This window comes from Amblyomma americanum, chromosome 1 (genome assembly GCF_052857255.1).
Source record: "Amblyomma americanum isolate KBUSLIRL-KWMA chromosome 1, ASM5285725v1, whole genome shotgun sequence".
NCBI classification, from domain to species: Eukaryota; Metazoa; Arthropoda; class Arachnida; order Ixodida; family Ixodidae; genus Amblyomma; species Amblyomma americanum.
In genome coordinates, this window is record NC_135497.1 from 471,719,333 (window position 1) to 471,736,432 (window position 17,100).

Here is a 17,100-nt window from a genome sequence, read left to right on the forward strand (position 1 = left end):
GTGCCTTTGAGGGGCTGAATATGGTCATTCTAAAACACGGAGGCGCGAAGCGCCTTAGTCTAACTGCAGTTTTGTAGCAGTTCGCAGTAATTATTTGCCATGACACGAGCAGCGCTAATAGCCTCGCGCCAGCGCATAGCGTGCTTCCCAACGCCGTTCAATTCCAGCGCGCTGCTGCTAGGTCACGTGGCAGGAAACAACAAACCCTCCTCTTTATCCTATCTCTCTCTGCATTCCAGTGCGATATCCGGTTAGGCCTTACGCCGCGCCGTGCCATGGTCCGTGCTGCTCTTCGTGTGCTGTTTGTGTTTGAGTTCAAAATCGTTGCTTCAAACTTGCGTTTGGGTTTCCTGGTTATCGTAGCTTGCGCCGCGTGTCAGCAATGCAGCCGTTCGCGTACTTTGTGAATAGGTGACCACACCGAGAAGCATGGAGCCGTTTCATCTTGACAACACGTTCGACTTCAACCGTGGCAGCCGAAAAACAAGAGAAGAAAGGGGTTACTGGAAGGCGTCGAGTGTTCGTTTCCAGGTGAGACCCATAGTGTAGCGCAGGAATGCGTGCAATTTGCGACCGCGTAAATAAACGAGCGAGCACAAAGGCGAGAAGAAACTGAAGGGACGAGGCTCTGTCAGTTCTGCCCTGTTCGTGTCGCCTCGGCATTGCGCGTGTTTCGCTGGTTGTTTCCGCGGCAGCAAAGTGCATTCCACATCGAATCATCAACATGCTGGTCTGTCAGTGTTCACAGTGTATGCGTTGCTACGCGAGCGCCGAGGTCTGTCATAGATGCGTTTGCTAAATGCCAGGCACGCGTAGACTCCTAAATGTAAATGTGCAAATTGGATACCGCTCAGCAAGGCGCTGTCGCAGCGAACAGTGTGTCTGTGTTTCTGGATTTCGTTATTGTTGTTGCCCGACTTCCTGTTTATTATTCGACGTGCGACGTGATCGTGCGCTGCCTGCACGCGTGTTTTTTGACGCCACTATCGGCCCGTAGCGGACTGCCGATAGCGTACGCTGCTCGGTCTGTTTCGCGTTGTGTTATTCGCTACGCGTATGTGCGTCTTTATGATGTGGCGTCTTAAGGTTAGAACACACCTCTACGAGCCGATTACACCAACTGTTAAGCTCAGGGTGCGAGGGGGGTGACACGTCAAGGCATGCAAACGACTGAGTGAATTGAGCGACGCGTCGCAGCGATACCCCAAAAGGAAGCTGGCTGCTCGATCACCAGTGTAACATTGGTAACGTTGCCTGCAGCTGTAAAGTTCTTTTAGTTGCAGGCGATCGTGAATAAAAATCATAGCTAGATTTTGACGAAGTAGCCCTAGAAAAAGAGCGCCTCGTAGCCGTTTCGAAATAAGTGTTTTTGAAAAACCTGTGTAGTACAGAGCTTATCATGATAAACTAGTGTGAGCAAGTGTCGTTATGTATTTAAAGTTTGGCTCTTTAAACATTTTCTTGTGGTTGTGTGAAATGCCAGCAATACAAATAATTACCAGGAAGTGCCGGGCATTGTGGGTGCAAAAATACACAGTGGGAAATTACGTTATGCAGGTGAAGTGCCTGGTGTTCAGTAGTGAAGAAATCTGAAAAGAGCTTCATCGGAGAGGATGTCTCGACTGTCCAGATTTGGGGAGCCTGTTATACGTAGTGGCACAGGCAGGGGCCTATTGGTTTACATTCTTTTTCTGGCTGCCCCACCATACTTTTTGTCCAGATTTGGGGCAGCTCTTGTCTGTGCCCTTTTCAGCGTACATTGCAGTGCACAAGTATGTATTGAGTTTTCTAAGATCTGTTTTTTCAACTCAGTGTTGAGATCAGTGTGTTGCAATGTCTGCTTTGGACAAGAACGCTGACGGCATGTATTGGCGTTCCCCTATACAAAATAAGATGTGTGTCTCTTCTCAATAGGTCAACATCAGATAATGCCACTTTCATGCTCAGTATGAAGCAGTGCTTAATTTCAGGGGGTCCTCGGGAAGCCTCAGAACCCCTACCAAGACTAAGAATCTGAGACTCCCCGTACTAGAATGTAGGGAGTGTATGAATCCGAAGCAAGCAACCAATTTTCTTTTTTTGTTAATGGTAGTTAGAACATTTCTTCTGTCATTTCTAAAATTTCGTGGTGATTTTTACAAGAATCATTAACAAGTTTTATTAAAGCCGAGTTGGAAAGAATGCAAAGTTTACAGCACAACACAAAAGGGTGGAAGAAAAAGGGTACGTACGAGTGAGTACAGAGCTGGCCGCTCAGCTCAAAGGCTACACAGCAACAACGAGCACACTGGCATAGCCTCAGCTCAGCCACTTTCTCGCTCTCTCGCTCTAGTTCCCTTCCCACCTGTTCACGAGCCACTAGAGGCCCCTTCAATACTGCCAGGCTTTAAAAAACACCAATATGAAGTAATGGGCTACAGGGCAGCATTTTAAGGTGGTATTACAGCATGAGGACAATGCTTTTTTTTTCTCTAGTACCCAGGTCACATGGCACTCCTCATAGACAATTGTAGCAGGATAACCATGTCATTCTTCTGTAATAATGCCGGTGTCACATGGCACTCTTCCGAGGCTGCTCCAGCAAAGGCGTCTTATTTCACTTGGCCAAAAGAATATCAACAATGTTATATAGTGCAGCTGTGAATGCGCCTAAAAGATGAAACATGAATTGCACTTTACAGCTTCCCTTGTAAGCTTTTTTTCTGCAGCCTCATTGTAGTTGCAATATTTTTACTCCCTCTAGATCTGAGTACAAAATAAGCACCGTCTACTGCAAACTACTTCAGGATCTGTTCTATTATAGCCTGTGCACAAAAAAGCTGAAAGAGCTAAATGAAAAAAGGTGAATCTTCAACATAAAACGTTACCTCAGTTATTATCTTGGTGAGTTTTGATGTTTTTTTTTGCCAATTCACTTGCCTGGTGTTGACGCTGTGCAAGTTCAGTGAATATTCTTGTCTAATGCAGCATTAAAAAAAGTATGTGACCAAAATTAGGTGTTTATAGTCCTTGAAACTAATTTTTTAGGTGTTGCACATTTCACTGCTCTCAATTTGCAGAGGTAGCACTGTTTAGTACTGCTTGCCTTCTTTCAGTTGTTCTCTTTTCATTGATCGGTTGTGCTCTGTTTTTCTGTGTTATTTTGTGTTGTGTCTTCACGTAGTGCATACCATCTTTTCTGTTTGTGCATCCCTTCGCTTCAGTGTTGTATTTTTTTTGTGGCAGGCCTCATGACAGCGGGCAGCTTTCCTTTCATTTTTGTCTTCTAGTACTAGAAAAGATATAGTTTACTCAAAAGACTGAATTCTAAATTGTACAGCATCATTTAGGTGCCCTCTTGCTTTTTACAGATGCCATGAATGGGGATGCCTACTGTTGCCAAGAATCTTACGTTGACACAAATTTGTTTCACAAATGCAGGGCATGCTTTGCTCTCATTTAGAGTTTGTGCATTTGCAGTGCATATTTTGAATATGGTCTCATAGTTGGTGACTTACACAGTGGCCTCATTGGCTGACTTGTATTATTATGAGGTGTTAGAATTTGTTTTTCTCATTGCTGAAGAGCGTTTACGGGACCTTATTATGCCTTCTTCAACAGTAATGTCTTTTTTGTTGCTTAAGATACTGTGGCTCAAATGAGTGAGCACCTGGGGCCAGAATACCAGTATAACTTCGTGCTGTTTCTCAGCTTTCTTTATGATGTGCATAACTGTGCAAGTAGGGAATAATTTGAGGTCTCAGTGGCCCTTTATTTGCTTTAGTTTTTGAGCCTTAATGCCAGATGTCAGATTTTGGAGGATAGTTTGTCACAGCCTTCATTATTGAAGTGGGGTAGCACAAGGTACCAACCATGACAATTGGTCATTGTAACTGAGCACCCCACCTCACTTTATGAGCACACCAAAGCTTCGATCAGAAGGCAACTTTGATAAGCATTGACACCTGATGTAGTCTCTTTACAAGCATAATGTTACGGACCACGTGTAAATTTCCTTAAGCTATTGGGTTCAAATCATGTTTTTGCTTATTCAAACTCGCTGAACTGCACTTTCATTGTACCTTCATGGAATTTGACGCCGGTTTTCTGCTCCTGCAGCAAATCATGTAGGTCAGATGGGAGGTTGTGTTAAGTAATGCAGCATGGAAGTGAAAATCACAATGCACACTTATTACTATTTTTTGGTCCTTGACCAATTTCTGTCACTTAGAGGCAATGACAAAAAAGAAACTAATGTGTGCTGGTGCCGCTAAAAACCTTTTGTGTGAAGAAAAGGCATACTGACTTTGGTCGTGACAATTTGATGATTGTGCAAAATTTTAAAATGACCATTTTACTACTTCTTCATGCACATGTACTCTCTAGTGTCACATAAGGTGTAATGGCGGAACTTCAATCATTTTTCTTTGCACTTGAGATTTGTTTCTATTTATATTTTGTATTTCTTAGCATGAACACCATAGGACATGCACTCTTGTATTGCTTTGTATAAGGAAACAGTGGCGAGTACAGCGTGTGCGGGCTCCTCATTGAAAACTGTTCTGAGGCACTAAGTTGTTTGCCTTGGACTATATCAAAAGCTCATGCACTTCTAGCTCAAAAAATATTAAGTAATATTTCGTTCAATTTTGACTACAAGAAATTTGCTAAGCAGCGTGTTGAGGACATATTAGCTTTACTGCAGGTCAACCGGCATTAGTGCCTTGCTTGACAAGGGTATGGGGAAGAACTGTAATTACAATATTGCTCTTGCTGTCGCTGCGTGTTGATATAAACACTGGCAGTACGCCTAATATTTTATTTTCAGACTTTGTTGCTCCACTTACTAATCTGTGATTTTCAAGGATCAAGTTAATAGTTTTTCAATAATTCTGCAGTTAAAGTTGCAAATTCTTAAAGGGAAACCATGTAGTTGCCTTTTGTACACTGCTATTAGAACTCACCGCTATTGCATGACACCATCAAGACCAAGGTGTATGTTTTGCATTGGTAATGAACGAAAGGATTTCTTACTTTCTTGCTTCAAAAGATGTTAAAGTATACTGCCATTGTGAAGTGTACAAATGCACTTAATATCATATTCCTGGCTGTGAATATGGCGAAGAATTTTTATACGTGTGTTCTTTTTCCTGTAGGTGTATCTGAATTCAAGTTAGAGAAGGCAGTTTACGGCACCAGGAAGGGAATCCCAAAGGAGACAGTATTTCACAAGAGAGCTGCCACTACCAACTAGCCAACAGAAGCAGTTGCACAATGCAGTTCCAGTAGCAAGTGCTCCGGAGGTGACAGTGGAAGGCAAGGAAAAGGTTCTCCACAAGGCTAAGCATAGATGGTTGGGATAATTGGTTCTGTGCAGAGTTATGAGACATTATTCCAGTGCACAAAAATGTGTCCGGTGACCATGGTGTCTATTCTCTTTGTTCGTGTGTTTTTCTGCGCTGGAGTGATGTTTCACAATTCTCTCTCCAAGGCATTGACTGAAGTGAAAAATCGATACACTGAGAGGTAATTGCCAGCTTTAGCTGGCTTTATCTCAGAGGCATATACTCACTCCATCAGTGTATGTGAGAATTACGACTCAGGTTTGTTAGTGGTTTATAATATAAAAGCACCAAACAAAGGATAATGACAAACATATAAGACGTGACCAAATAATTGTAGATATTGTCTTCATGTGAAAGTTCATTTACAGGAGGTTAATTGATGGGTGCAATTAGCTGATGTGAGGATAAAAGCTTAAAGGCCTAGGATCTATGTGCAATATGGCAGTGCATGAGCAGTGAAATTGCCCACAATGAACAACCTTTAATGAATACTTTAGTATCATGCAATGGAGACAGAAGATTGGTGGTTCTTTGGAGTCAATTGCCCTGAAGCTTGGATTTTAACTGCTGGGGCTTGAGTGATGCTGATTCAGTGTAGGCTTTTGTGGGTGCTGTCACATTTGCCATCATCCATGAATCATCTGGTTGTCTCTGCTTAATCACGAAAGTTTTCATATTACAACTTGTAGCCATCACTGAAAATTTTGCACAAAATAAGCTTGAATTGAATGCTAGCCAACCTATTGTTTAGCTGACAGATGCCATGATGGAAGTGACGGTTGGCGTCCATCATGTAGCCCGTAATGACCCCTCTTTTTCCTTCTCTGCTCTCTTGTCGAGCTATTATGCATATAGTTTTGCAAATCATATTCTAACTTGGGCTACTTCAGCTTACATGTAAAAAGTTTTTGGCTACTTATTACTCAAGCATAGGTGTGCTTGAGCTATCTTTTGCTAGTTTTGCTCCATGCATTGTAAAAATAATTTGTGGCATTGATTATGACTATCTTAACCACTTTTTCACATTTAGGAGGGATAGCCCAGTGAGGCTTTGTAGAGATGGCTCGAAGCGGAAGCAATAGTTTGTTTCATACATGTTGGGAGGGATCATGCGAATTTTGTGTTATTTTTATTTTATTTATCATACAGTTAGTCCTGCTGGGACTGTTACAGGAGTGGATTTATAAGCAAGATACAAATTAACAGACAGTAACACAAGGGTCAGCAATAAGGTTTCAAGAAACACGATATTAAAGTATCAGTAAGCGGTCACATCAAGTGTGGCATAGTTGATGGAAGATAGTTCGCAATTCTGGTCGTCAAAGCATGCGTTCAAACACATTAAAAGCAGTACAGGCAATTGGCACAACATTGCAGTCCGTATTAGCAAAGGCCGGCCTTGCATGTATTTGTGTGGCAGTAAACATTGCTACTTTGGAAAAGTTGCCAGTCTGCCATACAATGTCAGCAAAGCTCCAAGTTATTTTGGAGCCCTCCTCTACAGTCGAAGAACAATTTTTACCAGCCGAAAAAGAAGAGGGACAAGAGGAGAACCTACACTGGTTCCTGTGTAGGTTCTCCTCTTGTCTGCCTTTTTAGGCTGGTAAAAATTATTCCTTGACGTGACTTACCAACTGGCCCACCGTTCAGCCTTGCTGCACTACAGTGTCCTGCAGCCGTTATTGCTATCTGCCTTGCTGTGAGAAGCGGCTCTTGCAAGTGATATGCCTTCTTAAAACCAATCAACTGGTTAAGCTTATTTTTAGGAGAGTTTCAAATTGGGCTAGTTGGTAGTTAACATGGTCAAACATAATTGCACTTTTAGACTGACATGGGAGAACACAGGGACGGCACAAGCTCTGGTGCACAAACTATCATCTGAGGTTTAGTGTGGTGTGAGCACATATATAAGCTTAACATGTCAAAACATGAAAAACACATTTGAATCAGCAACTTTGCTATCGTATCGTCAAGCATCAGAAAGGTTTTGTCCCAGGAGATCGGTTTATGTTTGGTATCTCTTGTCCAAGAATTGCTTTTCCTGTTTGGTAAGCAAAACTGAAGGGTCACTAACACACGTCCCTTCTTTTCCTGATTCCAAGCATTAGGCTTCCCACAGCTCCCTGGTTGTCTTATCTCTGGATTTGAACAGAACTGTGGTCGGTTGGAAGTGGGGTTTGCAGCTGTCGCATCTGGCGCAATGTGCCGCCAGATTTTCAGGTGACTTAATTTGCCGGCAGTTGCGGTTATGCTCTCTGAATCTTTCATTTAAACATCTGCCCATCTGGCCCATGTATGCACAGCCGCAAGATAGCGGTATTTTGTAAACCACTCCTTCACAGCACTCGACGAACCTGTTTGTGTACCTGACGCCACAAGACTTCTCTTCTCCAGGACTGATTTCTTCATTTACCTTCGCACACATTCCTTTCAGTTTTCTTGGCGCAGAAAAAACTACTTGCACTTCATGCCTTTCGGCGAATTTTTCCCTACCGTAGATTCAAGCACTTTCTCACAATTTCAAAAAGTTGCTGGAAGGCATGAAGTGCAAGTAGTTGTTTCGCACCAAGATAACTAAAAGGAATATGTGCGAATGTAAATGAAGAAGCCAGTCCTGGAGAAGAGAAGTCTTGTGGCGTCAGGCACACAAACAGGTTCGTTGATTGCTGTGAAGGAGTGGTTTATAGGATACTGCTATCTTGCGTCCGAGCATATGTGGGCCAGACGGGCAGATGTTTAATGAAAGACTAAGGGAGCATAACCGCACCTTCCCACAGATTAAGTCACCTGGAAATCTGGCGGCACATTGCGCCAGATGCTATAGCTGCGAACCCCACTTGCAACAGACTACAGTTCTCAAATCCAGATATAAGGCAACCAGGGGCAATCAGGAAAAGAAGGGACGTGTGTTAGTGACCCTTCAGTTTTGCTTACCAATCAGGAAAAGCAATTCTTGGACAAGAGATACCAAACATTACCCGATCTGCTGAGACAAAGTCTTTCTGATGCTTGACGATACGTTAGCAAATGTGCTAGTTAAAATGCATTTTTTATGTTTTGACATGTTAAGCTTATATATGTGCGCACGCCACAATAAACCTCAGTTGATAGTTTGCACACCATTGTTTGTGTCATCCCTGCGTTCTCCCACGTCAGTCTAAAAGCGCAATTATGATATTCACTTAACTCGGAATCAACTAGGACATTTTTTGTAACTGGAACCCTAGCGCGTGGATGCGCCATAGTGGATAGTGCTCAGTACCCAGAATCTACTGTGGGTTTTGTATGTGTGCAAATGTCTGCAGGTACCATGCAGTGAACGGCACCAGACGCTCAGGATGTGTATAGCAAGATAATACCTAAACAAAACTGATCTGTGCTCAGGCAGCTTGGGTTTCAACACATTCAGAAAGAAAATAATCTGGCAGCTTTTTTGCACATCTGTTGCGTTTTTACAAGTGCCAGGGTTCAGAGCATCTAGTTTAATTTTCATCGAAATTTAGTGGGAGAAAAGTTTCCTTCAAATCGTTAACATTCCAGCCTTGTCGTTTTGTATGTGGCATTGAGCTTAAAATAAATTTCAACAGTCTGCTTTTTATGCTTTTCTGCCAAAATAGGAAAACATGAAGAGGAATGGTCTTCTAAATAGATGCAGCCAGCCATTAATTTACTGTTCTCCACCCTGTGGGCATAAAAAGTCTCAATACATGGATTTTGTCACCCTGAATTGCACTCGCATCAATCTTTTGTTTCTACTGGAACTGCAGCTTATCTCATTTTGTGCCTGTCTTTATGGGCATCTTCTAATCATTTCTCTAATGCCTTAATCCTTCTTAATTTTTGGTTTTCTGCAGCAGTGAAATTTCCATGGTAATTTATTTCTCTAGGTTACGAAGTATTAGAATCTCTGAGTCTGGTAATGAATGAAATTACCCGAGATGCTAGAGTGCTGTTCATTGTCTAAGAAAGCTTGATTTTGTATTAGAATGAATGTCATGCTCAATATCAGATGTAATACTAAATATTTGGTAGTAATTCAGATTATGAAGCGAGCGTACCCAGCTGTGGTGTAAATATGCGCAATTGGCTATGAACGCAAAAACAACGCAATAATTCACACTTTCATTCACACAGCATGATGACGAACAAGGGCAAGGGGGACGCACCACAAAGCGTTTTTTGGCGTCTTTCCGTGTATGCATTGTCACACTGTGCGAATAAAACTATGAAATATTAGCTCATCCAGCAACTGATTTCAAGCAACTTAATGCAAGTGGGGTGCTTTATGTGAGTAGCATTGATTTACTATAAAGCAGAAGACTCACTTGGTTTACTGCAGAGCCATTACGAGTCGTATTGAATGTGTAGTACATGCTTGCACCACTGAGCTAAATTTAATGGCAACATTTGCTAGTTGCCTTTGTGCTGTGATTAGTATAGTGTACTTCACACAAATTTGCGATTTTGTTCTGTTGTTCTTCAGGTATTGGGCTACATAGCTGGAGTCAAGCTGCTGTCAGGGAAATACAAGATTTTTTTGACTTTCTCAGAAAAGATGCATGCTACGATGCAAGGGGCCTCTAGCTTGACTGTACTGCCAATTTTGTTTACCAATAAAGCTAAGGATGCTTTTGAGCAAATGTGAGCACATTTTCTTTCTATACATGCTTGTTCTTCATCTTCGGCAGGAACACAATTGATGTGGTTATGTGCATGCTCCCAACGCAAATCGTAAAAAATTATGACGCTGCGAGTGTGTGCCAAACTATGCCTAACTGTGTGCAGGTGCCACTGATAAAATGCTCATGCCGTCAACACCGGCACAGCAAGATCGGTGGATGTTAGTGCACCTGTCTCGACATCAGGAGTGCTTGTAGTGTTATACCATTTGGCGTGCGCTCACAGGGATCTCTGGTTTTTGCTCACGATAGTATGTCCAAACTCATAGCATCTCTATAAAGACATTGTACAGTACACCAACCACACCAAATCGAATGGTACACTGACCACACCAGGAAACACCAAACGAAACCCCACCAGAACCGGTATCATGACCGGGTCACAGCACAGAACACCAGACCGGAACACACTAAAACACAACACACTACACCACATCAGTACCCCTCTCTGAAAAACTGGTCTGGTCAGAACACCAGACACGGTCACACCAGAAAACAGTACACCGGATCACACCAGAACCCGTGTCTGAAAATCCGGTCAGGTGTAAACACCAGAAACGGGCTGGTGTTTTTTTCAACTGGGCACGGATGCAATAAAGTGGGTTCGAGAGCCAAGCTGCATTCTAAAAGCCCCTACCTCAATGTCATCCGTGCAAACGCTTAGAGAAACATGTGGAATTTCCGTTCTTACGTAAAGCGCAGCACTTCGTCAGGAAATGACTTTATGCTGCAGATTTTAAGGGCGACATATCCTGTCAAACATCTCCCGCTTGGCAGGCCAGCTTCTGACAGGGCCAATACTGGAACACAATTCTCAAAAAAGTTTTCGTTCAGCTAACCGACTTAAAATCCCAGCGCAGTTCCAGTGCAATATAAACGGCACTTTTCGGTGCATATGAGATCCGCGAGGTTTAACCCCATCCATATAAAATCTCAAGGAAGTTCGCTGCGAAGGTGGTAATTAGGGACTCAAAAGAACACACCAGCTGTAGGAAGCTCTTCAGGTTACCAGGTGCCATCGCTGGAATATGTGAACGCAGGGCCCCAAACAAAACAAGAAGAAGGCTTGATTTTTGAGGAACTTATTTTGCGCAACGCGCTCACAACATCGACAAAAGATGTGGACGGGGACACACTCTTGGCCGCAGTAGCTTTTTTTCTCACTTGTGCATATGAGGGTCCCCCTTGCCGTGTAGTCTGGCTGTGATCCGGCCGCTCAGGAACATGGACACTTTTTGCTGGAGGTCGAAAAGCCGACTCGCGCGCACTGGGTCTTGGCGTCTTGCTGGACTCAGGTATCTTAGGGACATTGTTGGGTAACGCAACAACAGGGACATTGTTGGGTAACGCAGCAACATCAGTCTCTAACACTGGGAACACGCCAAATTCTGGGACATGCGTCTCAGTAGGTGGGGTTTTGGGACCAGCAATAAAAGATATCCGACGGTGCAGAGCGCTCACACGGAAGGGGCAGCCTGCGAAACTTGCAGGATGATCAACGTCGCAATTGGCGCAGGCCAAATCGGCCTTGCAGGTTTTAAAGTCGTGGTCGCCTCCGCACCGGTTACAGCGTCGATCCTTTGTGCAAACTTTGGCCACGTGCCCGAACCATTGGCATCTAAAACACCGTGGAGGAGCTTCAGTGAAATCTTCAACTGCATGTTGTGTCAATCCCAGATAAATTTTTCGGGGCGCTCTGAGTTGGGAGCGATTGTCAACAGGATAGAGTTGGTATGTTTTGCAGCCTATACTTTTCCTGGAGACTCCACACGACGCACAAGTAGTTTCACGTGCAATACACCTTGTGGTTTCAGATAATCAAGTAGGTCGTGTTCTGAATACCACTTTGGTACACCCTTAATAAGACAGGTGTTCTTCATGCAGGAATGGGGCAACCGCGCATTAACTTTGATGCCAAAAATCTGAGAGCTCTGCAGGAGCTTGTCAAACTGCTCTTCCGTCGAGACATGCAGCTGAATAGCCCCGTGCATGGTGAACCGGCTTCGAATAGGAACTGATCCCAACAGTGATTGAATGGCCACGAAAAGTGAGATGGCATTCTTCGCTCTTAAATCAACCCCTTGTTCGGTGGGCTCAACCACTACCGGGATCCCACCAACTTGAAGCCCTCGTCCACGTCAGCCATATCGGCCACTGACTCGTCACCGTCCACGATCGTTGACTCAGCCCCACTAAGCGACGAGGTCTCACTGGACGGGTGGCCGTGTCCATGTACTGGTCGCTCCACAACCTGGGAAGCCATGGCCGCCTCTTCCGAGCAAGCCTCCATTGATTGGCGTGGTCCCTTTAGGCTTGCCGGTGACGGAGCAGCCGTACTTTTCCCATAGAGACAGTACCGCTTTGAAGATGCTGCCGTCCTCGAATATTCAAATAAAACTAGGTAAATTAGAGAAAATTAGGTAAATAAACAAAGCAGAGGCGACAGGAGATCGAAGAACGTCTTGTCTGGCGATTACATGCAACCACTAACAATGATACTGCCAATAACAACGCGTGTGCCTTGCATTTAAGAATGGATTGCAAGGAAGTCACGCTATTGGCCAATGCCCTCATAGCGGCATCTCGCGGAAGGTTCTATGGGGAAAAGCAACTCGCACGAACGAGCCAGCAAGTATAGGCTTGCACCCAAGCTAGGGAGCAAGCTTTATCTCGAACCAGGCGAAACATCGCTAGATGGCGCAGGAATCCAGTCTGACATGATCCGGCCGTCGGAGCCACAGAATGGCAGTGACAATCGGCACGAGCTTTCCCTTGGCCTGGTGCTCGCTTTTCTCAGAGTGACATGCTTGGCGAATGATTCTTGGACCCCCCTTGTGCATAAAAACTTGCTGGCTGGTTAGCACTGGTAAGCAAGAAACATATTGCGAAACAACAGCATTTCACATGCGGACACCACAGCACGTACCTGAACGCGCGACAGGGTTCCACTGACCCAGGTTGACGCTCAAGCGCATCTGAAACTTTATCACCGTGAATGCCAATTTACCCAAAGTACACTGGTGGCATACGCTGCTGTGTCATCATTCTGCAGCAATGTTGGTAACGCCAACCTGGGTTGTTCTAGTTCTGCATTTCTGCCACAACACTCTACAACGACGCAGGCAGTGCACATGTCACTGTCACTGCCGTCACATAGGTCAAAGCGAAAATATTAGTTTCATAGCAATATTAGTGGAAGAAGCAGATGGTGCGCAATGCATATTGAGAGATGTGTGGCAGTTTAACACGACGCGTGTTTGGCTGAGGTGAAAGCCTGTACTCCATTTATTACATCAGGTGCATTGCTGTGAAAGGCACGGAAGTAGTTCGCACGGGAAAATAAAGAGGGGCATGTTACTCCGCTCTTGTTCGGTGGCCGGTTGGTCTAAGCACGAGCCAGCGACAGCGTGTTGTCTATAATACCACTGCATTTAATCAAGATCATGCCAAATGTGCCGTGTGGTAAGCCTACAGTTAAAGCATATGCTATGTTTCGCTCACCACTAATAACGCACAACTTTTTGGTCGTGGATGCAGGCATCGCGAAGAAGAGCGCTAGCTTTTGGTGTCTTCGGCTGAGCCACACTGGCTCCGCGCTGGTGCTCAGGAAGGGACGTCAAATACTACACGAGTTGCTCTTCTTCACGGTGCAAGCAGAACGTGCTGCGGTGTGCAGCGTGTTTCACCTCTAGCGCCTTCTGCGAAGCGCGCGCGGAATTTGAGTTCAGCAGACGACAGTTCAGCGAAAGTCATCGCCTGTGAGAAGTGTTGCTGGTGCCGCTGCGCAATGAATTCAGTTCAGCTATATGTCGACGGGAAATATTTTAAATGTGAGCTTAAAAACGAAGAACTCGAAACTCTTCAAGCACGTAAGAAAAAAAAAATCTCCTCTCTTTGAATGTTACGGGATGGGGAATGAAATGAACTTTGACTGCAAGAAGCCAGCCTGGCTTTTCATAGGTTGCTAATTTTTGCGCGTGTTTTTCTGTCATTGAATATTAGATCCTTCTAAAGTGCAAGAGTTTATAGCAACGCTTCAAGACGGCCAAGAGACATTCACAGCTGATGACTTGGCAGGTAAGACGTCTGATTAAAGCTGGCGCATTTATTACATGATTAAACTGGAGCGTCAAAAATGGCACATCGAGTTACAGGAGTTGTGAAAGTGTTTAAAACTGACTGAAAGTCACAACGACATCAATGAACGAATTTCAGAGAACAGGGAAAAAATTTTACTTGCAGGTATGGCAACTCGAATCGTAACCTGATTCCGCCTTGCCCCAGAGTCTGCTGTATGCCTGTAAAGCAGACTACTGAAACCATTCGTGGAGAGCGCGACGTAACAGCGACACGCCGTGAAGGCCGGTGTACTTCTCTAATATGGTTCTGCCACGCATGTTCTTCTGTCTTCTCTCAGTGTTAGCAGCCGCGCAATCGATGTTAATTAAAATACCTGATCTTCAATGAAGACATCGTTTTCTGAAATGACTTGAAATGGGCGTCACCTAACGCGTATTCGGAGGGCGGATTCATAAGGGGCAATAGATGGCGGGGGCGGTTAGGAAATAGTATAATCTGTTCAATTGCATGCCATCAAATTTTTAGGTCCAAAGATAAAAATGGTGAGGGAAACGGTTTGCCCATGCATCGCAAATCCCCGACCCGTTGTGCGCCCCTGCATTGCAGAACGCATGCATTATAAATGAGGTTCGGCAATTAAATTAAACATAAAATAAATTTTTTTCAATTCTCTTTTGTACATTCATTGCAACCCTTTTATTCATTGTTTTGGCAGCGTTCAACTCACGTGGTGTATTATTCATGTAGCCAATCAAATGACAAACACACCGACACGCACGCACACACGCAGGCACACACACAGAGCTCGTTTTGGGTTCAGTTTATTAAAAACGCCATTTAAATGAATATAACCACAGCGAATATGGAAGGAACAAAAATATACTAATCTTATATGCAAAAAAAATGAGTGAGACCCATTGCAACATATATGCGCTTTTAAAAAGAACATACTCTGTGCTATACAATGCAATACCATATACAATTATAGTATACAGTATGTCATATCTGTTACAGAAGGAGAGCCTTCCGGCAAAGAATTTGTCTCCGTGTGGGACGACAAAGCAACACGCCTACTTCTTAAAAAAGTTGCCCTTTACATGCCCGACGTGGGCCTCTTGAAGAAATTCACGGACAAAAAAAGCATGCGGGCTGCGATCGCGGCAGAAGTGGAAACAGTGGCAAGAAAGAAAAGAACCGCGTTGCAGTGTGAAAACTGCTTTAAGACGGTGAAGAATTACGCGGTGGCTACGGTAGACTGCAGTGTATGCCCCTAGATACAGCGAGGTGCGAGGCACGTTTAGCGCATGACACCGGCACGGAGTACAAGTCAGGCCGGCACATCAGACAACGGCGCGGCTAGTGTAGCAGCACCACGTACTGACGCTGACACTGCGGGCGGGCACTGCGCCTCCAGCCGCGAAGAAAGCAATGTCCACTCTCGGCGAGGTTCTTTGGTATATACACAAGGACAAGGAGGAGGCCAGGGAGAGAAGACACAAAGAAAAGATGGAGCCTCCTCTCAAAGATGTATGACTTTTCCAGTTGGTGTATTGAGCTGCGATGTGTTTTTGTGTTCGATTTTTCTCTTTGATAAATGAAATAAAAGCCTTCCATACGTTGCACTTATGTCCTTGTCTTCAAGAAAAAGATTGCGTCAAAGCGCGTCTTTTCATTTCGCCAAATTGCCTCAGCAGTCTCTCTGTCGGGGTCTCATCTCGTTGCGTTTTGTCGGTGGTGCTGTGGTTGTCTGTCAACTGTACTTCTTCATGGTTCTCATCTCCGTTCATTATGCAAATATTTTGTAGCACACAGCAGGCGATAATGAATTTTGTGGCCGTCTCCATGCCGTGAAACTCGAGGTGCAGCAACTGCCGAAATCTGCATTTCAGAACACCGAAAATGTTCTCGATCCGTGCTCGTGTTTGGCTCAATTTGAAGTTGAATCTCCTTTCTAGTGAAGTCATGTGTCCATGGTCGCGGAACGGCGTCATTATATACTCGCGAGAGGGTACGCTACATCTCCGAGAGCATGGAAGCGCCCCGCTTCACATCCTGCAGGCAACTTCTTGCTCAAGAAAGAGTAACTGTATACGTTGTCGTCGTGGAATATTCTCGTGGGACCACAAAACACGTCTGTAAACATTATTCTCTCGTTGCAAACTCCTTGGAGGGCTTAGGTAGGCATGTCATGCCTGTCGACATAACTGGCCTTGATTCTGTTGACTGGATACCATGTAGGAATGTGGGTGCCGTCAATAACTGCAAACACGAACTGCAAATCCAGCTTTCTAAAAAAAAAAACGGAACAGGCACCGCTATATCACATTGCGCTGACGATTATGAGGCGCGCGAGGATCGATGAAAGCACGCTGGGTAAATCTATACAGCGCGGTCCCAATCTTCGTTTAGAAAGACGCATGCGTAAATCCATCCCTACCACTTCATCGTGCTCGCAGTTGCTTTACCATTCATTTGGTCTCGTACATGCGAAGGCATGACCTATACTTGCAGATAAAACATAACCACGAACACGAACTTATAAATAGTGAAAGTTAGAATATAAATAATCATCTTTTCAATTATCAACTAACATAAGCACGCCATTCGAAAATTGGAAATGTACCTGTATTAGCGGAATAATTATACCGAAAAAAAACACATATTTCCTAAACGTTCTGTAGGAAAGCAAACTTGCCGCTTTGAAGTCAGAGCTCGTCTGGAGTTTCTCTGCCTCTGTTCCGGGCATCCTTGTGTACATTGGATCAACATCCTCCAAAAAGTCCGCAACTCTGTCCACCACACTATGCAGTGTGCTCTCTCCCATTCCAAACAGCTGTGCTACTGATCTAAAGGTGGCTTTGTTACCACCATGCCTGCAAAAACGAGTCAAGCTTTCGAGTAACTGGGAACGCCTGTGAACATACCTGTGGATAGGAATTGTGCAAACGCATATATGTATTGCGCTTTGAGCGATAATTTATTACGCGGTTATTTACCACAGAAAGGACAAAACGTGT

The 17,100-nt window shown here is 44.3% G+C and overlaps 1 long non-coding RNA gene across 1 annotated transcript; it reads left to right on the top strand.

The window, feature by feature from the left end:
- Nucleotides 1–245: 245 nt before the first annotated feature.
- LOC144116050 (uncharacterized) lies at nt 246–9,964 on the top strand. Its single transcript, XR_013311696.1, has 4 exons — nt 246–531; nt 1,558–1,772; nt 5,136–5,295; nt 9,808–9,964. It is a non-coding gene; the product is annotated as an uncharacterized LOC144116050 (long non-coding RNA).
- The last annotated feature ends 7,136 nt before the right edge of the window (nt 9,965–17,100 follow it).